At 39.2% G+C, this 22,835-nt stretch overlaps 1 protein-coding gene and 1 pseudogene across 2 annotated transcripts in view; both read left to right on the top strand.

The window, feature by feature from the left end:
• The window catches only part of DAZL (deleted in azoospermia like), an 87,445-nt gene that overhangs the window by 1,849 nt on the left and 62,761 nt on the right, over nucleotides 1-22,835 (top strand). Inside the window, exon 2 of one of the 2 annotated variants that reach the window (XM_055295533.2) lies at nucleotides 4,098-4,181. The exons of the other annotated variant lie outside the window; for it this stretch is intronic. The gene's annotated coding sequence lies outside the window, so the exon portion shown is untranslated. The remainder of the gene's footprint in view (nucleotides 1-4,097; nucleotides 4,182-22,835) is intronic. 2 annotated transcript variants of the gene reach the window in all.
• Nucleotides 1,602-3,985, top strand: LOC129491350 (chromodomain Y-like protein; annotated as a pseudogene).

Raw genomic sequence — 22,835 nt, 5'->3', positions numbered from 1 at the left:
TGGCTTTTGGGGGTACCAGAAATTGCTTTGTACTGTGAAAAAAAGACTTGACCATGGAGTATATATTAAATAGGGAATGGGTTGATCACAGAGTGGGCTAATTGGCTTGGGTTGTTCACTGGCCTCTAGGGAATGTCCTTATAGAGAGGAACACTGTGGAAGTGTAACCGTCCAGTGAGTTCACCTTGCCCACTGCCTAGACAAAGCCAGTTTATCAAGACAGGGGAATTGTAATGGAGAAAGAGTAATTCAAACACAGCTGGCTATGTGGGAGAGTGGAGTTTTATTATTACATTTAGGGATCAGAATTTTTAAAGATAATTTGGCAGGCATGGGCTTGGGAAGTGGGGGGTGGTGATTGGTCAGGTTGGAGATGGAATCATAGGGGGTCGAAGTGAGTTTTTCTTGCTGTCTTCTGTTCCTGGGTGGGATGGCAGAACTGGCTGAGCCAGATTACAGGTCTGAGTGGTGTCAGCTGATCCATGGAGTGCAGAGTCTGTAAAATATCTCAAGTACTCACCTTAGGTTTTACAATAGTGATGTTATCCCCAGGAGCAATTTGGGGAGGTTCAGATTCTTGGAACCAGAGGCTGCATGACCTCTAAACTGTACTTTCTAATCTTGTAGGTAATTTGTTAGTCCTGCCTGGGCAGACTGGTCCCCAGGCAAGAAGGGTGTCTTTTCTGGAAAGGACTATTATCAATTTTGTTTCAGAATCAAACCATGAACTGAATTCCTTCACAAAGTTAGTTCGGCCTATGCCCCGGAATGAACAAGAACAGCTTAAAGGTTAGAAGCAAGATGGAATCGGTTAGGTCTGATTTCTTTCACTGTCATAATTTCCTCAGTTATAATTTTGCAAAGGCAGTTTCAATTTTCCAATTTATATATATTTGGATCAGGTTTACATTAATTACAATGTTAACTCTTAGCAACTTATTTTTAGTGAAAAACCTAAGAGGTAGCATTTTTAATTATGTATCAGATGCAGAGCTCAGGACAAAAAACAGAGCTGCAGATAAGGCATGGCCCTTCCCAGCTGAACCAGGAGGTATAGCTGGGCCAGAGAGAGCTCCACCTGTCATTAAGCCTTATTGTAGCCATTTTTTTTATAGCCTATATTTTTTATACAAAGTATATAAGGAAAGTAAGATGAGTTTTCATAAAAAAAAATTATAAGAAGGCATAGAAATGTGATTTTTGTTAAAGTAATTTTACCTCATTTAGAGGATTTTTATTATTTTTCATTAAAGAAGTAAAAACAGTGTCAAGTAAAGCCATATGAATATAGAAAGGTGAAAAAGAATGTAAATTTTTGTCCTAAGGTACAATGATAGGACAAAACTGAAGGTTTAAGCAAGTTATAGAAAGTTTATGAAATTGGTCTTGTGAAAGGAATTCTGTGTGTGCTTAAATTGGCTAAAATGTAAAAGGGATTATTTAGTTTTCCTATAAATTAAGCATTAATATCAAAAGCACACCGATGTGAGAATCTGGGCCCCTGTGTCAGACTAACAGGGTTTTGTTTGTTTGTTTCTTTTTTGTAGTATTGATACACTCTATAACAAAAGATTGAAAAAGTTTTTTAAAGCCTTATGGAAATCTTACCTTATGGTCTAACTGATTGAGATTGGACAGTTTTATTTATAAGGTTTTGTGAAAAATTAGCTTTAAGTCATTGTTTTCCTAAGGCAGGAAATGGCTGTGATTCCTGATCTGAAGAGTTTTATCTTGGGTAGTACTGGTTTCCAATGATCGATGGTTTAGGTACACAGGATTTGGAAAAGGAGTAAACTGGATTATGTTGGCCTCCACCAACTAGAACAGGACAGGCTGAAAGAATTGTTGACAAAAGCAAAAATAAGAAGGGAAGACAGAGTATTTGGTTTGATGGAAGGGCTATGACAGTGAGGATCACACTTGGGAACCAGAGTGCCATCTCGTGAAACATGAGGAATACAGACACCATGTCAAAAAGCAGAAAGAGAGCACACTGACCAGAACAAATAGCACTCTCCAAACAATGCTAGGAAATAAATCTCCAGATCCACCAACAGAAGCTTTGATAAGACCTCTCCTAAGTCACTAGAGATTGGCAAACACCACGAGTCTAAAAACAGCCAGTTGTTTGCTGCTACCCGGAAGTTCAGGAAAAACACAGCTCCATCTCTCTCTAGCTGGAAGAATATTGACCTAGCAAAGTCAAGTATCAAGATATTTGTGTTTATGAGCCCCATTAAGAGCAGGACTACAGAGAATGGCTTTCAGAACAAGAGCCCCCAGAAACTAGACCCTGTTGAGCAGGGTCAGGAGAATATGGTGGTGACTGAATAGCCAGTTGGAGCTATAGAATAGTGGCTGGAGAATAGTAAGTTGGAGCTTTATTGGACCCCTGTGCATGGAGCAGGTCAGGATGGGAAACAGGCCCTGAATACACCCACTAGTGCCTCAGGTGTCTGGCCCCATGACTACAGCCATGACCAGGGCCCTAGCTGTTAATGGGAAAGGTACATCTGTGTTTATGGATGCGTTAACAGCCAATGGAACAACCAACATGCAGACGTCTGTTACAGGAACGACACCTGGGAGAAGAAAATTTATTGATGACAGAAAAGGCCAACCTTTGGCAAGTGATTGCATTTTAGCATGAGGCGAACAGAAAGTGCCTCCAGATAGAGAGATATTGTCATCAGGAAGCAGGATGATTTCACCCACTTTGTTATATTCACAGAATCATTAGAGAATAACTCACTAAATTTCAAGGTAATGAAAGAAGTCCAGGCTGGGCACGGTGACTCATGCCTGTAATCCCAGCACTTTGGGAGGCTGAGGCAGGCAGATCGCTTGAGGCCAGGCCAACATGGTGAAAACCCGTCTCTACTAAAAATGCAAAAAAATGAGCCCGCTTGTAATCCCAGCTGCTCAGGAGGCTGAGGCAGGAGAATTGTTTGAACCTGGGAGGCAGAGGTTGCAGTGAGCTGAGATGGCGCCACAGTTTTCCAGCCTGGGCAACAGAGTGAGACTGTCTCAAAAAAAAAAAAAAAGAAAGAAATCCAAAGTGCTTTGAGCACAGCCGCTACTGATAACAGCAAGCTTATGCTGCTCAGTGCCATCAGCAGTGCCTTCTGTTGTGCACTTGACTTTATTTATTTTATATAGCATTCAACAAATGACAGCAAAAGAGAAAACACTAAAACAGCAGAAGCTATCAGAAACTTTGTGAATACTTTCATACAGTTTCAGAAATCTATTATCGTAGTAGTCAATGGCCCAGCCATCAGGCTAAGTGCATCTATATTGCCTCTTTGCAATGTGGTCTGGACTAATGAAAAGGCTTGGTTTCCACCGCTCTCTACTACCTTTGGACAGAATCCAGATGGCTGTTCTACCATTGTTTCCCAAAATAATGGAAGCGGCATTTGCAAATGAGATATTGCTCAGTGGGCAGAAGCTGACCTCACAGGAGGCATGTGGTAAAGGTCTGGTAGCCCAGGTATTTTGGCCCGGGACCTTCACCCAGGAGGTTATTATTTGAATTAAGGAGTTTGCCTCATGTAATCCAGTTGTGCTTGAGGAATCCGAAGCCCATGTGTGCCGCAACATGAAGATGGAGTTGGAGCAGGCCAATGAGAGGGAGTGCAAAGTGCTGAAGAGAATCTGGGGCTTGGCCCAACTGATGGACTCCATGTTAAAGTGCTTGCAGAGGAAAATTGATGAGTTGTGAGTGTCAAGCTGCCTGCTGATGACACTGGGATGGGCTGAGCAGAAGAACATCCTTGGTTTCCCTAATCCATTCTTGCAGGCTGAAATAAGCTCACCCATAGTTCATGCTTGGAAGCAGGGCTGGAAATACCCAAGTTATTTCTTATCAAGAAGTTTTTAAGTACTGCAGCTTTAAAATAAGTAACTACACAGCTGCTTTGTCCACACAAGTGTAAAAGTATAATGGTGAGCACTAGACTGCTCTTGGAAGCTCCAATTTTTGTTTTCTTTGGCTAGTACAATATAAAAAAAATGGAATTCTGTTTTATTAGTTTTGAATTGCAGAAAAGTCTAGAGTAATGTTTGATAATGTTTTTCTCATCTTTTTCTTCTAGAATACAGAATCTAAAGGGGTATCAGCCAGCCTCACTAATACAGAGATACAGAATGTCTGAGGTACTGCCTTTGTCTCCAAGAAGGTACAAATTCTTCAGAGATGGGAAATTCTAAATCAAAAGTGAGACTTATCTTGTAAGATAAATCTTTCTGATTAAAAATCCACTGGCGAGCACACCCCTAAACCAAACATATGCTTAGGATTCATGCTGAGATACCAATTGGTTTCCTCTTCTTTTTAAAATATGTCTAGCTCTTACCCAGTTAGCATGAAGAAACCACTGTCTCTCTAAAAGAAAGCTTGTTTTGTAATATTAGTGAATCACTGAATAGCTTAATCATGAATATGCAAGTTATGTTAGTCTTACCAAGCTTTAAATAGTTTTCCTGACCCTTAAAAACAAACAAACAAACAAACAAACTCCAAAGTGCCTTTTATTACTGGGTCAGAAATATTACCTTATATGCAGTTTTCATTTTCTATTTGCAGATATGACTAATGTATTACATCAAAATAAAGTATTTTTATGTTTATAAAATGTAATTTTGAGGTTCACTTAGAATATATTTTATTTAATAACTTAAAGTTCTTTTAAGATAGTATTAGTTGCAGAAACTCCTTTCAAAACAAAGAACTACCTTATTTTCAACTTTTAATGTTCTTGGCCTCTGCTTTTATGTCTATACAATATACTAATACAATATGGTGTCCAAGAGTGCCCTGTGTGGATAGACAAGAGAATTCCTTCCAGGAGTGAGTACACATTCCAGACTACAGATGCTTACTGTATTAGTCTGTTCTCACGCTGCTAATAAAGACATAACTGAGACTGGGTAATTTATAAAGGAAAGAAGTTTAATGAACTCACTGTTCCACATGGCTGTGGAGGCCTCACAATCATGGCAGATGGCAAAGGAGAAGCAAAGCCATGTCCTACATGGCAGCAGGCAAGAGTGCTTGTGCAGAGGAACTCCTATTTACAAAACCATCAGATCTCATAAGACTTATTCACTACCACAAGAACAGTATGGGGAGAACTGCCCCCAAGATTCAGTTATCTCCACCTGGCCCCACCCTTGACACATAGGGATTACGACAATTCAAGGTGAGATTTGGGTGGATACATAGCCAAATCATATCACTTATTATTAGTTAGGCTTCTGAGTTTGCAATCATATTGAATGTATGAAGAGTGAAAAAAAATCAAAACCTTATTTCTGTACAATGTTGAAGTTTATACTCAGAACTGCGCACTACCCCAGCCATGCAAAGTGCTGTATGTACGGTGTGTAAATCTGCCTTTACCTTGGATTGATTGGTACTGTAGTTTTGCATCTGTGGGGCCTACCTTTTCATTCAGTAGTTTGAACTATATATAAACTGCATAATCTGTAAAGTTTTTATAGAATATTCAGCTGTGAAAACTGGTTAAATCAAACTAACATTTCTTAGGCACAAACACACATACATATACATACAAACATACAATTAGCTTTTAATAATACACTAAATACAAAGTTAAATTTGGTTTTCTCTTTTGAACAAGATTTTCATGTAACATTAAGAGAGAATAAAATATTTTTGTTTACCTTGTAATCCAAAATTAAAATTCTAAGCCCTCAGCTGACTAAATGGACCCCTCTCTTGGCCAAGGTGATCCCAAAGAAACCTGAAAAACTAGTTCAGGTGTGATGGGAAGGGAAAGCTGGACAGGCCTCGTTACACCCTCCTCTCTTTGGAATTTTGGCACAACCAACCAACGTTAACATTAAAATAAAGATCACAAGACTGACCAAACAGAGTCTTTGGATACCAAATTCCAACCTGACTCTGGTATGGCATCACATGACAGACAGTAAGCCCTGAAGGAAATCAAAGTGTTTTAGCCCAAAATGTACTTTTTTACATATTTTGAAATGACTCTGCAAAGCTGTCTCTTGTGAGAGAAATTTGCAATCTGTAGAGAATCTCTTTCCCTTGCTAGGTCTTCTTCTGGAGAGTCTGATACCTTGTAAGGCCCAGTAGGGGAAATTTACCATCTATTCTCTCTGAAACCTCCTATCTGGAAGCTTCAGCTACATGACAAGAACCCTGGCTTCCACAACACCCCTTATCTCAACTCAAGCATTTCTTTACGCTAACTTCAAACTCTTTAGGCAAAGCTTAAGTCTTTCAATCAATTGCCAATCAGAAAACCTTTGGATCCACCTTTGACCTGGAAGCACCTACTTCAAGATGTCCTACCTTTCTGGGCCAAACCAATGTAAACCTTCCATGTATTGATTTATGATTTTGCCTGTAACTTCTGCCTCCCTAAAGTGTATCTTATATAAAATGTAGATTTACTGGGCATGAGACAATGCATAATTGACTTTTCCACTACTCCTTATTTTCATATGTAAAACGTAGATTTAGTGAGGCCACTTAGAGCCTCACAAGAATGTAATGATCTGCCTCACTGCCTCCCTCCCTCCTATTTGCTCTTTCCCGTTTAAATACTGAAGTTCACAACACCCTTGGCAAAAGTGTAGATCACAAATGCTCCTATGATTTGTGGTTTTCCCAGGCATGTTCTCCACTTTGGCTAAATAAACCTCTAATCAATTGAGACACCTACCTCAGTCACCTTTTGGTTTACACAGGCAAAACTGTAAATCAATACATGGAGGTTACATTGGTTTGGCCCCAAAAGGCAGGATATCTTGATGCAGGGGGTTTACAGGTCACAGGTAGATTCAGAGATTCTTTGATTTGCAATTGGTTAAGGAAGCAAGGCTTTGTCTAAAAACTTAGAGTTAACAACAACAAAAAAAATGTTAAGGTGTGGCCTGTGGATGTGAATTTCTCTAAGCCCCTCAGGAAGAAATTTAGAACAAAGTATGGTGGACAGAGTTCAGTCTTCAGCTCCCCCTTATCTGTGGTCTACATGGCAGCAGTTGGCATTTCCCATCTGATAGGAGTCTGAAAAACAATGCAGGGATATCTGTGAAGATGTCATCTTTAGTTTCTACAGGGAAACAAACATCTTGTGGCTCTAATTTTCTTGGGTGGCTATTGTTTTAAGCTATCGTTACCTTCTTGCTTATCAGGTTGCTTATTTAAATCTCAAGGTTAACTAGGTTCCTGGAATGTCTCTTGAAGGAACTCAAGATTTTCCTTTATTTCCATGCTTGGCTTCCTTATTATGGGCCCCTGTTCTGTCTCAGCCTTGTTCCCAATCAACGTTCTAGAAGATGGCAGACCTCACAGAGAGTTCTTGGGAGCAAGATGGTATGGCAGCTCTAGAGTAAGAATGATAGCATTCCAGGACAAGGAGGGCACAGCAAATAAGTCTGAAATGGACATCTGAGACCATAGACAGCTCCATAGTTGTCAGTATGGACTACCAAGGACCAGAGCCCACCACCACTTCCACCTCCATGGCATGCTTTACCCAGCACATTGACACCCCTCTCCCCAGCTCTTCCCAGGGCAAAGGAGAAATAAATAGGTGAAATCTGAATTGATTGAGTTTAAGTGTGATTTAACTATAAAAATGCTGAACTGACTTTGTTAACTAAGAGTTGAGTAGAATACATCTTGTAACAACTGGGATAAAAGGAGGTTGAAATAGGGATTAAGTGATTTTTTTCCATCACCAACAGAACCCTAACTTTATTCGGAATGTCAATCTGTGTAGCTAAGAACAACATTGCTAAGTATCCTTTGTGGAAGGTGTGGTCAACAGGGAAATTAGAAGTTGTGGGGTGGAGCTTGTTGAAAAGCTGTCTTTAAAATGAAATGTCTTGGCCAGGCACGGTGACTCATGCCTGTAATCCCAGCATTTTGGGAGGCCAAGGCAGGCGGATCACCTGAGGTCAGGAGTTCAAGACCAGCCTGGCCAACATGGTGAAACCCTGTCTCTATTAAAAATACAAAACTTAGCCAGGCATGCTGGCACATGCCTGTAGTCCCAGCTACTCAGGAGGCTGAGGCAGGAGAATCACTTGAACCCGGGAGACAGAGGTTGCAGTGAGCAGAGATCGTGTCACTGCACTCCAGACTGGGAGACAGAGTAAGACTCCATCTCAAAAATAAGTAAATAAATAAATAAACGGAGTGCCTTGGCTGGCAATTGCTCCTCATCCCTTTTCTTTCCTTCTTCCTCCTCTGGACAGAATGGCTGGAGCAGTAGCTACCACTTTGTGACCAAGAAGGAAAGGCTGAGAGAATCACAGAGACCTTAACTCTGGTGTCATTGAACCACCTGCTTTCAGACTCCTCACTATGTGAGAAAAATGACTCCCCAATTTGCCTGAGCCTCTGTTTCTTAGGTTTCTAAATAGACAGCCAAATGCAATTCTGAATCAATACAAAGAAAAATGTTAAAACCTCTCAGAGGTATTCATTGTTGATGAGTTTTTATATATTCTTCCAGACTTTTAACACTTTACATTTATGTGCAATATTATAAAAAGTAAGATTTTTTTAGTATTATAAAAATAAAGATTCCTTAAATCTTTAAGAATAAGAGCTAATGTCTTTAAAAATAAGGTTCTACACTGTAGAATTTGGTGTGAATGTGAAAGTCAAGCTTTATTTAAATGACAAATGTCTTGAAAATCCACATGAAGCTAAGTGTCTTTTGTGGATCACACATTATTGGATGTCTGTAGAACTTTTTAAAGGGTCTGTAGGAGAGGAAAAATAATTTTCTCTTCTGCCCTTCATGAGTTCTTAGCTGGAACTCCATTTAACAAAAGACAGATTAACAAAAGAAAAGCAAACAAAAGTTTAATAATGTGTACCTCTTGTATACAAAGGAGAAAACAAGATCAATGAGTACATCTCTAGAGTAGATCTCAAAAGGGTAGTCTTAGAATTCAGGCTTAAATCCCGTTGTTCTCTGAAACAAAGAAAGAAGGGTGTGGGGAGAGTTTTCATTAAGATGTAATAACCATGAAAAACACTAAAACACAGGTCAGATTTGTTATGCAGATTTAATGGATGCCTTCTGCATTGATTATAGAGCCTCTAGTCATTTAGTCATCCTTCTCATCCCTGGTGCAGACAGGGAGACACCATTACAAACAGATATAGATGCAAATTTCTCTTACAAAAGGGTAACTTTTCAGAACTCTTTTGTCTGCAATTTCTCAAAATAACCAACTCAAAATAATCCTTATGCAAAAGAGGGATATTTGGGGTGGCAGATTCTGGTCTTCCACAGTTATATTTTGGGGATGATGTGTCCTGGTCTGATCAGGTCAACTCCAAATGATGCTATTGAGTCATCTTAGATTTTAGCAATAATAAAATTTTCAAAGACAGACATGAAACTTTCTGATCTATATTCTGAGAGCAGAAGTGGTAAATTTGGAAAACAGGTGCAAGTAGTTATTTGTAATTTCAGGAGTCTGAAAGGAAAAGCCAGATATCACTAAAAATGCTAATTTGAGAAATCTGCTTGTTAGCTGCAGTGGCTGTGAGAATGTGCCTCTGTGATCTCCAATTGCAGTGAGCAAAACTGACCAACAGCCCCAGGTGCTGCACTTAGATGTCCACTGCTGCATTTGCACAAAGCCGCACTTCCCATGGGTTGCTCTCAGCCATGGATTGAGCAAATGCAGAGATACTCGCGCAGGCCTCAAGATGCAGGACTTCTCTGATGGGTGACTTTGGCACAAGGACACTCTGACAGCCTTACCACATTTTCACAAGGATGATACTGCAACCTCAGATGCTTCTGCCCAACCTTCCTGTCTTCCTTCTGCCTTCCCATGGTCCTTCCCTATTTTCTCTTATGAGTATTTCCCTTAATACATTTCTTGCACATTTAATTTTGTCTTGGAGTCTCCTTCTTAGAGGACTCAAACTAACAAACATATTATCCACAGGAACAATAGCTTTAACTAGGAGGCAACTATTATAGAGGTGGGAAGTGTGATACCTTTCCTCACCCATTATAAGGTTCATGGCAGACTCTCAACTCTCAAAAGATGAGTTAACAACAAAGGAATATAAATCATTGTATTATAAAGATACATGCACACATATGTTTATTGCAGCACTATTCACAATAACAATGACATGGAACCAACCCAAATGCCCATCAATGATAGACTGGATAAAGAAAATGTGGTGCATATACACCATGGAATACTATGCAGCCATAAAATGGAATAAGATTATGTCCTTTGCAAGGACATGGATGAAGCTGGAAGCCATCATCCTCAGCAAACTAATGCAGGAACAGAAAACTAAACACCACATGTTCTCACTCATAAGTGGTAGTTGAACAATCAAAGCACATGGACACAGGGATGGGCCTGTCAGGGATGAGGGGCTAGTGGAAGGAGAGCATTAGGACAAGTAGCTAATGCATGTGGGGCTTAAAACCTAAGTGACAGGTTGATAGGTGCAGCAAACCACCATGGCATACATATATCTATACCTATGTAACAAACCTGCACATTCTGCACATGTATCCCAGAACTAAAGCATAACAGATTTATTTAATCAGAGTTTCACATGACTTGGACCCCTTCAGAAATGAGGACCCGAAGACCCAGGAAAACTATTTTTATGCTTCAGTTCAATGAAGAATGGATGGCCATATAAAAATGTGATTGGACAAAAAAAGAGAACGATCTGATGATAATAGACTGAGTGGGGAACCCAGCAGAGCCTGTCTGTTCAGATTCTTCTGAGCCTTTCTGTGCAGCATTCCTTCTTCCCAGGTATAGGGCAGGTCCCCTGTGGAATGAGGGTCTTATGACCTACTATCAGATCAGACAAAGCAGATCATAGAATTTATTTGTGGTCAGCTCCTACACAGAAAGGCAGGGGAAGGTTAGAGTAGTATTGCTAGTTTCTATAACCCACCTTGGGAAAAATCTGTTCTGGTTTATATGACCTGCCTTGGGGGCAAAAGGGGAGCAGGACACAGGAAGGCAGGAGAAGATCAGAAAGATACTTTGCTTCTGAGGTCCTTTCAATGTCCTTCAGTTCAAAGTACTTAGCATGCCAATGTACCATACTTTGGGGTATTGTTTTCTAAGCCCCAACATTATCACTCCCCCTATGAAAGAATATCCTGCTTGAAGCTACATCTCAAGAATTAAGCGAATGATGATGATCATAGCTTAATTACCTTGTACTTTGATTTGTCATGTTATTTCTAGGTGTTACCCTTTCCCAGAGCATTGAGAAACACATATAAGAAGGTCATATGGTTTGGCTCTGTGTCCCCACCCAAATCTCATCTTGAATTATAATCCCCATGTGTCAAGGGAGGGACCTGTAATCCCCACATGTCAAGGGAGGGAGGTGACTGGGTCATGTGGCAGTTTCCCCCATGCTGTTCTCATGATAGTGAGTGAGATCTCATGAGATCTGATGGTTTTGTAAGTGTTTGACAGTTCCTCCTTCACACTCACTCTCTTTCTCACCTGCCACCATGTAAGACAAGCCTGCTTCCCCTTCCACCATGATTGTAAGTTTCCTGAGGCCTCCCCAGCCATGTGGAACTGTGAGTCAATTAAACCTCTTTCCTTTATACATTACCCAGTGTTGGGTATTTCTTTAGAGCAGTGTGAAAACAGACTAATACAGAAGGTGGTTCTCTCACTTAATGCAATTCCAGCACAGAACATACCTCTATACTAGGGTTTCTCAACATCAGCATGGTTGATGTTTAAGCTGGGTAATTCTTTGTTGTGAGGGAGGGCTGACCTGTGCATTATAGGATGTTAAGTAGCATCCCTAGCCTCTACTCACTAGATACCAGTAGGATCCTCCCCAAAAGATGCCTCCAGACATTACCATATATTCTATGGGGGGACAAAACTGCCCCAGATGAAAACCTCTTCTCTATACTCAGAAATGAGAAACAGGACAGTATAGATTAATGACAGTGACAGTCACATGTTATATGCTGGGGGGTTTTGGGGTAGAGGCTGTGGTTACAAAACTGAGCTCCTGCCTGGACATATTGTAACAGAGACACCAAGGTGCAAATCCCAGCTCCAACACTTCATAGCTGTGTGGCCTTAGGTATGTTATTTAATATCTGGAGTTATCCAAACTTGAGGTGAAAGGCAAGGTCCTCCCAGACTGCGAAGTCTATCCAAGACTTCTGACACTAGCCACAAGTTTGTGGGTCCCCAGGGTCACCCTCACTTCAGACCAGCTGGCTGCAAATTCAAGGGTCCCCACAAACTCCTTCATGTTCAATAAGTTGCTAAATTACTTACAGAACTCAGGAAAGCTGATCTTTGATCTATACTTTGAACTATACTTTGATCATAACAGTTTTATTATAGCAAAAAGGATACAAATCAGAACCCGTCAAAGGAAGAGACACATGGGAGGAATCTGGGACTGGGAGGGCTCCAAACATGAAATGTCTGTTTCCTCAGGATTCTGTGTCCTCTGGCGTCCATGTGTAGCAGTACGTGTATGGAGTATTACCAACCCTGGAAACTCACCCAAGTATGGAATATTACCAACCCTCTATGAACCCTAAAAATCTGAGACAGGTCTCAGTTAATTTAGAAAGTTTATTTTGCCAAGATTGAGGATGTGCACCAGGGACACAGACTTAGGAGGTCCTGAAGACGTACCCAAGATGGTCAGAGCACAGTTTAGTTTTATATGTTTTAGAGAGACATGACACATCAATCAACATAGGTAAGATGAACATTGGTTTAGTCTGGAAAGGCAGGAAAACCTGAAGTAGGAAGGGGGCTTCCAGGTCATAGGTAGGTGAGAGACAAACAGTTGCATGCTTTTTGAGTTTCTGATTAGCCTTTCCAAAGGGGGCAATCAGATATGCATTTATCTCAATGAGCAGAGAGATGACTTTGAATAGAATGTGAGGCGTGTTTGTCCTAGGCAGTTCCCCCCTTGACTTTTCCCTTTAACTTAGTGATTTTGGGGCCCAAAGATTTATTTTCCTTCTACATTTCCCCCTTTTTCTTTGTAAAATCTTTTGGAGAAAGCAGTTAAGAATAAAATGAATCTCTGGTCTTAGACTTCATCTGATCTCTCATGGCCAGGACAGTTTATTCCTAGACAAGTAGGTCTCAAGTTCTTAGAAAAACTAATTTTTAGCAGGTTGTTAAGTCTCATGTCCCATGAAGAGAAAGTAGGGCAAAGAAGGGATAAAAACAACAACAAACAAAATAACGATCTTGAAAAATTGATATAGGCCACATTACTCTGTAGTCCATACTTCAGTAGGCAGGTATGTAAGTGGCTTATGTATGTAAACAGGTTGCCATTATTTTCTTCTGAAATTTAAGTTGTCTAGCTTCAGTTTGCATGGCTTTACAAAAGCACAGCTTAGTTTTCAGTGACTCCAAATTAGGAAAAATAGGGAAAAAGGAAGGAAAAGTTGAAAACATTATTTTAAAGACTTGTAGCCAAGAAAAATTAGAATTCGGTCCAAACTGTAGAAAATTATAAAAATTGAAAAACATTATGCAAGCAAAATCTAACAACAGGTGTACTATAGTTTTTGAAATGTAATTTTTCTCTCTCCAGTTTCCCATTTTTATTAAAGAGAAATCATGGGAGGACTGGTTTTCTTTATTATACTTGGCCTAATTATTTGTATATAGTGCAGCAAGAATAATTATTTTTTACATAAGCTTTTAAATTGGCTTTGATGGAACTTTGTTCCACAGAAGGAATCTCAGATAAAACTTTTTTAAAGCTGAGCCCAGCCATGGATATGTACCATCAAATACCTATAAGTTGGGTGATCCTCTCCTCTTGAGTTTCCAAGATAAACTTGGGGCTCCTGGGCCTGTCAGAAAGTGACATACTTTACTACCATAGATCAGAACCCTGAACAAGGACTGTGTAGACAAGGTATGAGGCCAGTTTTTCTAAAGGGGTTTTATTGGTTCCATAAGTCAAGTTTGATTCCTTAAAGGAAAACACACCATTCCAGTCAAAGCCTTGGTAAAATAATCAGTTTCTCCAATTGTGTCCTGTTACAAATGAAAACAGATTCTTATTGCACTTATGCAAATAACTGTATTGCCATAAGTTAAGAATACTCACAAATAGTTTCCAAATTCTGGAGAAATCAGATAGAGAGAAAAGAAATATGTTGCAAATTTTGTTCAAAGGAGTATACTAACTTGTTAAAAGCTGTCAATAGCTCAAAAGAAAGGCTTTCTTCACTCTGAATAAAACAAAACAAAGGATCAACAATGTTTTAAGCAAAAAGTCAAAATGATTACTTCAGTCTTCTATTAGTTCAGTCCATGCAGTTAATTCCTATACTGCTTGATATTCATGAACATTTCAGCTCTCCATGAGTCCTGAAATGTTTCCTTCTATTCTGATGTCATAATCTCCAAAAGTTAACAGAAACCTGCATTCAAGAGCACCTGTTAGGGTTTTACAGCTGATTATAAAACCACCTTCTAAGGAGGACCAAAACAAGGCAACAATTTTCAGTGGATGACAAAAGGCTGTAGGGCAGCCATAGTCAAAGAAACAATGACAAGGAAATTTATTACCTCTGTGGCACACAATAACAATTATAACTATTACTGATACTGTACACTAAGTCATATCAGAATTATAGGAGTTTTCCATAATTTTGGAACACATATGAATAACATTTATACAAATGCAGCCCAAAGAAAGCCAAATCATATATGACAATGCTTCCTGTATAATTTTTATACCAAATAAGCCAAGTATGTTATTTTTGGACTTTAGGGAACTAATATCTTACAGGATTAATTAGGTCAGAAAGAGGCAAATTTATAATTTGATTTTGGGAAGTTTGTCAAATATCAAAAGTTTAAAACACTTGATATCATAAAATAGCATCATAGGTCATTGTCAACTAAGTCATTCATTTAAACAAAGTGATAAGGATATCAAAAAAATGCAAAAACCTTCCTTCTTTGAGAGGAGACTTCATTTTCCAATCAATAAGCCCTAAAAGAAACAGCATGAAGTCAATTCAATTTGTTTTTCAAAATTTTATAAACAATCTATAAAATTTTAATCTTGACCATAAGACATAACTTCCATAAGCCTTTTATAAACTTTATAACCTTTATTAAGGAGTCAGTTAATGCTTCAAGAAAACCTTGTTAATCTGACACAGGGGCCTATATACTGGTCTTGCATCAGTGTGCTTTTGACATTAATAAATAATTTATAGAGAAACTGAACTTATTTTATCTCTCAAAATCAGCTCTTACAATCTCACATGTCCACCTCTTCCACAGTAGTCCATGGGCCTTGGGGAGCTGAACAGCTTGTATTTCTGGCCCTGTGTCTCAGGAAGGCAGTTTATTTCGACTGGTATCTTCTACCGGGCCTGAAGATGGGGCTTTAATTGCTGTCAGTATTTAAAATTTGGCAGGACTTTGTGTCCTTTTTAGACCCAGGAGCCAAAGCCCTATAACTCAATGCCAAAAGTACTTTAACAGTGCATATATAGAGATATACAGATGTAATAGCTTTAATTTAAAAAATTTTTAATCTCTTCTAAACAAACCAAAACTTACAATAATAATGACATAGGAATTGTTTTGATAAACTGTAAAATCTGTTAGGCCAGTTACCAAAAGGCAAAAGAAACCTTCTGCACTGCACAGAATATTATGTTAGAAGAAAACATTTCCTTTAGAACCTGAAGAAAACATTGTTAGCATCAGGCCACAATAAACAGAACTTAAGGAAGAAAACTAATATGAGCTGAAAATGAGTTGAAGAAGCACATTACTATTTCTCATATTTTAAAAGGGGAGAGACAACTGAAAACAGTGAGATGCAATAAAAGTTGAACTTTCGGTTAAAACAAAATTAAAATCTCTGATAATAAATTATGACTAAGTCAATCCCTTAAGAAAATTTCATTGTTCTAACCAATTATTTAGTATATAAGAATTTTTTTACATCCAGCCCAATCTCTAGAAAAACCATTATAATTTCCTTTTGTTCATACACAACTTGATCATATAAAAGTTTTTTGTTTATGTTTTTTGTTTTTTTTTTTTAAATAAATCCTTACTGTGATTTACACAGACTGTTCATGACACTCTTGGACTTTCTGGTTGTTGTCCTGAACATCCCTCTTTCTTAAACAACTAGTCATTTTATTCTAGGACTAAATTTACCATACAAGATTCTTTCTTAATGAAATTATTTCTCTTTAAGCTTTCTTACCAAAAAACCCCTCTTTATTTTTATAACTTTTTTTACATCTCTCTTATTTCCTAGTTCCTTTTACCTTGTTTTATATATGACCTTTAAATAAGCTTTGAATTAGACAAAAATTGTTCACTTTTTTTAAAAAGAACACACTTGATTTAGAAGAATGTTTTTCTATGAATATATTTTCATTGGAAAATACTCAAATAAATATCTATCATTTAATGTAATATAACTTTAGATTCTAAATTATGATGAGTTTGTATACAAGTATTTATCCATTACATTTACCTAATTATTTACCTAGATCATTTATGAAAACTGCAATATTCATCATTTAAAGTTATGGAACTACCATTGCAAAATTATAACAAGACAGTGAAAAAAATTTGACCTCACTGGCTCCATCTTGCTTTTAACCTCCAAGCTGTCCTTGTTCATTCCTGGGCATCAGCCAAACTAACTTTGGGAGGAAATTAGTTGGTAATTTAGCTTTGAAATAAAGATGATACAAGTCCTTTCCCAAAATAAACCTCATTGCCTGTGGACTAGACTGTCTAAAACCACAAGATTAGAAGTTATGGTAATCTTACTAAATTCAAGATGTAGCTATTTGTATTAAACCAATGTCGATGTCTTATTTATTAAAAATTACACAAGCAAAGATCATTCTGTTTTGGGCTGGGTTTATAGTTTTATAACCCCTATGTCAAATTTTGACCCCTATAGTATTTGGCAGGGATAAGTATGAAATTGCTTGATCAATATATGCAAACAAAAATGTATGCTGGCAATTCTTAAGACATTTTTAATATTACTTTACCGATCATTTTAAAGCTAGCTTATTTATTAAAGATTTTACTTAAGTCACGTAAACTTGAAAAAGCATTTGACTAGTCTTTTCTGATAAAGTATTTAACTACTTTTATTTTTCTTTAAGCCAATTAATTAGTTTTTTTGTATATATTTCCAGTACTAAAACACTGTGTACACACCACATAAATATATAGACATATTAGGCATTCCAATAGAAGTACATCTTATAGATGCATGGAAATCTTTTCTTTTTTTTCCTATCTTGGACTTTCAGATTCTTAATAACCTGTTTCACAGTCCTGGGCAGTTGTCAGCTAAATAGCCTTACATTTGCATATTAAAGAAAACAACTCAGGTGAAAATCAAATAGCAAAATTTACATTATAAGGTATGGAGAGAAAAATTATCTAGCACACATTGTCATAGTGTGCTAGAGGGATACTAAAGATGGATGCCAAATTAAACATAAAATTATGGAAATCTATCATAGGACTGTATAAGGAGATCAGTTTTATTTAGATAGGGACTACCTTTCTTTTAAATGGATCTCTGAGCTCTGGGCAGAGCCCATACTGAATCCTGGGTTTCCCAAGGGGAGAATTATTATGAGGCTAGACCATGTGTTGTTTTTTGCAGTGCACTTAGAAAAATTTTTTTAAAAAGCAAAGGCATTTCTAAGTGTCTAAACTACACACTTCCTTAAAAACCCAAGAAAAGCCTCGGTTGCAATAACTATTTTAGTCAAAAATCAGGTAACACAATACAAAAGCCAAGCAGTTTAAGAGCTGAGACAAGCTTGTCTATTTACACTCTTAGGATTCCATAAGGAAAAATAGAGATTTCTCCCCAAAAGGGAGCCTGGCACCTTCTCCATTTTCTTTAAGGAACCCCAGCTATTATTATAAGCTATTTTAGGTCCCTTATGCAACAGAAGGTGCAAGAGAAAGGAGAGACAGCAGAAATAAATGAAGAAAACAGAATTCAGTCAACGGAGGAGAAAAAAACTTTTGCTCAAAAAATAGACAAAGTCCGAAGAGAGAAAAAAAAAACAACATGAAGGCCTTTTAAATACCAACATACACATGCACACATATGCACATGCATCTTGGATGTTAGCTTTTAATTAAGCTGACTTTTAACCATTGAGCTCCTTTAAAAAGATCATTTAAAATCTCATTACCATATTTCAGCTAGGGCAAATTGCTGCTATTTCAGAAGTACCAAGTATCCAACCAGAAAGGGCTTGATTTAGGAACCAAACCCAGGCTGTCATGGTGGAAAAAAAAAAAAAAGGCAGAATGCTTAGCAAGGGAACTGCAGCATGGGGCAACAGCCATTGTTGTTTCAGTTTGGCCTGGCTAGCAAAAAGGTGGCCTTGTTACGTAAATAAAGCGCCTTAAGTAGTCAAAATAAAAAATCTTTCCTTTTTTTTTTCTTTTTGCTGGCCATTTTTTTTCCCCAACCATACCACCTTTGTGTGTGTGTGGAATTTAGCCACTTCAGAAGCTTTGTTCCCCATAATTTGGAACTTTTCTTCAGATTTGATCAAGTTGGATAGAGTTGGTCAAACTCAACTGGAAACAACAAAAACAGAAACAAAGAAACAACAACAACAACAACAAAAACAGTTAAGTGAAAAAACAAAGGATTGCACAATTTATACAATTACTGAGCACTCTAATGGTAAGGAGAAATTAAGACCAGATGGTTGTTAATCTTAACTGTAGCCAAGACAAACCCCAATTCAGTTACTTACCTAGGGATGGATCTCAGGCTGAAGACTGTTCTCTACCATTCTAGAAGCAGGAAAAAAAAATATTCATCTTCCCTGTTGGAAGCAAGCTCAAACTCCATAAAGGAGTAACCTGCTTGCCATTGTCATGGAAGCAGGAAAAACTTGCCTTCCTTGTGTTGGAAGCAAGTAAACTCCAAAAAAAGGAAATTATACAGCAAAATAAACTTTAGGTCTTGACCAAATTGTGGGCAATCAGGGATTCTCTGGAGGAGGTGCTTCCAGGCCTCAGCAAATTGTCCTGTTGGTTTGAGCTATATAGACAGCTCATGCTGGTGCCAAGCACCGATAGGAGATTTGTCAAAGGTCAGGAGTACCTCCACTCACAATCCCTTCACGTTACCAAAATGTGAACCCCACAAATCTGAGACAGGTCAGTTAATTTACAGAGTTTATTTTGCCAAGGTTGAGGATGTGTGCCTGCGACACAGCCTCAGGAGGTCCTGAAGACATGAGCCCAAGGCGGTCAGAGCACAGTTTGGTTTTATACATTTTAGGGAGACATGAGACATCAATCAACATATGTAAGACAAACACTGGTTTGGTTTGGAAAGGCAGGACAATTTGAAGAGGGACGGGGCTTCCAGGTCATAGGTAAGTGAGAGACAAACAGTTGCATTCTTTTTGAGTTTCTGATTAGCCTTTCCAAAGTGGACAATCAGATATGCATTTATCTCAGCGAGCAGAGGGATGACTTTGAATAGAATGGGAGGCAGGTTTGTCCTAGGCAGTTCCCAGCTTGACTTTTCCCTTTAACTTTGTGATTTTGGGGCCCAAAGATTTATTTTCCTTTCACACCTGGAAACTCACCTAAGCCTCACTGGCATATTGAGGTTTCATTACCACAATAATTGAGTCATCGTCCGTATGGTTGAACTCAAACTCCAGCCCCCTCCATTCCCAGAGGTTGGGCAGATATCACCTGGCTGATATCCCAACCATCTAATCACACAGTTAGATGTGATTCTTGTATGGCCAGACCCAGCCAGAGCCATCTCATTAGCATAAACTATCATGTGTGGTCCAAGGGGTCCACCATGAATAACAAAGACATTCCTATCACTCAGTAAATTCCAAGGGATTAGGGGTTACCCCGAGTCCCTCCGCTACTTCCAACCCCTGCCAGGACCTGAGACAAAGGCCAGGCCTCTCCTCAGGTAAGATTAATTCTTCACTGCACACTTATCCTCTCTGAAGCTCAGATTTCTCACTATGAACTGATATGTAAAATAGTTACCTTGCTGCCTTGTTGGTATTGAGAGACATCATAGGTAAAGTTCCCACCACAGTGTCTGACATGTATTGGTGCTCCCCTTGTTTTTCTTCTTCTGTTCCCCTGTGTGCCCAGGCAACTTCTGAGAGAAACAAAAACAGGGTCTCTCTTGGGTGTTTAATAATGTGTGTAATGAGATGGGAAAAATTGTATTCTCTCAGATACTAGTGCCAGAATTTTATCCTTTTGTTTGAGAAAATATTTTGATAAACTTTTATGGGTATGTGCTAGTCATGAGTGCTGTTCACTGGTGTTTCCGTTTCTCCTCCTCCTGGTATATGGTAGGATGAACTATTCCTCTTGAAGTTAGGCATGGACCTGTGAGTGGAAATGGCACATGGAAGGCCTTATGAGTCAGTAAGAAAATTAGCCACATTCCCTTTCCCCTGCCATGTTGACAGCAACATTTTGGGTAGTGGGGCATCCATCAGCTTGTGGCTTTGACAGAGAATGGTGTAGAACAAAGGCCGCAGATGGCCTATAATGAACTATATCATGAGCAAGAAATAACTTTGGTTGTTTTAAGCCACTGACATTGGCAGATTGTTTGTTGCCATAGTATAACATAGACCATCCTGACTGATGCTGAATATTAGGAGTTTAGGGGAGATTCTGAGGGGACCGGATTTAGATGTAATGGGTCTATATGGAAAAAGAGGAAGGAATGTTTTACTCCATTGATAGAGGGGGAGGAAGAAAGGAAGAGCGGGAACACAGAAGTGAAGCCACGAAAGCAGGGGCCGAAGCTGTGCAATCCGTGGGAGATGGCATATGCTGTCTATTTCTGCAACATTCATTATTGAAATGAAATTCTAGCTTGTCCTTCACAGCAGATTGTTTCTCAGCTTTTCTTGAGCAACACCAGATTATAATGAGAGGTTGATATTACCCAAGGAAACCCAAGGGCATTAAGAAACTCTTCAAATTTGTAAAATATTTAATTCTGATATTTGATCTCATTTGTGAAAATAATTATCTGATATTGACGAGGCCTTTCATTTTTATAAAATAGCACAGATACGTAATGAAGAGGTCGTGACAGACGACCCTGGGCTAACTTCTCATAGGCTGATCAGATCTAAGTTAGAGGTAAAAAGAAACAGATGGACATTCAGGGTCAGAGCTCGCTAATCCCATCCCATGCCAGAGAACCACAGCTGCCTTCTTTGTGCCCCTGCCAACTCCAAACCCACAGGCCATTTGTTGGATTCCACAGATCACTAGAGACAAAAAAGCCTGAGTGGCTCAGAGCCTGGAAACTGGAATCAGGGAACTGGGTTTGCCTCCTTCCTTGGCATTACCTAGCTGGGTAACTAAGCCAGTGAGTTCCACTTTCCCAATTTTAAAATACAGAGACTATTCTACCTACAAAGCATAGGTTTGTTATAAAGAATAAATGAATGACTACATGTATATTGTCTGTACATAGAGCTGCCCATCTTGGAGTAAGTTCTCAATAAATGACAGCAATTATCTCTTTGAAGAATTGCTTTTTATGTGATACAGTGTTTTTTATTTGCTAATGCAGGTAGGCTATACCATTTCTTTGTTGTTGCTATTGGTTTTATCATGATATCTTTGTTATGAAGGAGTTTCATTCATAGGGAATTAATTAATTACAGAACTCATGTACTGAATGTAACAGATCTTCTACTCTGAGTTAGAAATATTGATTGTCATCCAGATAACTCACTTTCCCGGAGTGTCTCCCTCCAATCCACGTATGTCCTATATGGACCCGTGTGACCTAGCATCTTCCTATCTGCCCCCACCTTATGTCACACACGCTCCCTCATGCGCTGTGCTCAAGGCACACTGATGTGTTTAACAGTTGGCATTCTTCAAGCAACACTTGCTTCTTCCCAGGCACCTGCTTTGTGTCTAGAGTGTTCTTCTATATTCTCTTCCCTTAGCTAGCACCTGCATATCTCTCAGAATGCAGCTTTGCTCCTCCCCAGGTCTGACCCACACCAGAAATGGAACCTCCAAGCAATCAGGGTGCTCAGCCTGATAAATGATCTGTGAGTCTCAACAGAAGCCCTATTTCCACAGCAGCTCACCAGCTGCTCCTTGAGGTCTTGCCCTTTGTCACCCCAACACAGCATCCTTGCCCTTTCAGTGCCCCCTCTGGAGTCTTTTATCTTCTGAGATGACCGCAGGGACTTTATTACTAACAGTAATTCTCACCACAGAACTAGTGGCCACAGGAGCTCCTCACTGCTCTGTTAAAGAAGTTGGTCGCATCCTTTAAGAGGGATGCACCAGAGCAGTGGTCATCCACCTGCAGTTGCCTGGAGGGCTTGTTAAAACACAGATCACTGGGTCCCAGCCCTGATTCAGTAAGTCTGTGGTAAGGCTTGGGATTCTAGACTCCTAACAAGTTCCCAGGTGATGCTGATGCTCCTGGCCTGGGACCACACTTCAAGAACGACTGCACTGGGGAAACAAGCCTGGGGAAACTTAGTCCAGCACCCAGTGCTTCTGGCTCCTTCAGTTCTCTTGAGGGTCTGAGACTGACACAGGCTGCTGTCCCTCTTTTGGCTCATGCTGTGTTCTCCTGTTCTTAAGGGCCTCCCTAGAGCCTGTACCATCTGGGTCCTCTTCTGGTTCTCTAATGGTAGGTCCTCTCACCCCCCACTCCTGCTCTCTTTTCTCTTTTCCTACTCAGTCCCTTGTAACCATGTCTC

This window comes from Symphalangus syndactylus, chromosome 10, assembly GCF_028878055.3.
Source record: "Symphalangus syndactylus isolate Jambi chromosome 10, NHGRI_mSymSyn1-v2.1_pri, whole genome shotgun sequence".
In the NCBI taxonomy this organism is placed as follows: Eukaryota; Metazoa; Chordata; class Mammalia; order Primates; family Hylobatidae; genus Symphalangus; species Symphalangus syndactylus.
The sequence above is the reverse complement of the archived record's forward strand: the minus strand, read 5'-3'. Positions and strand labels throughout refer to the sequence as shown.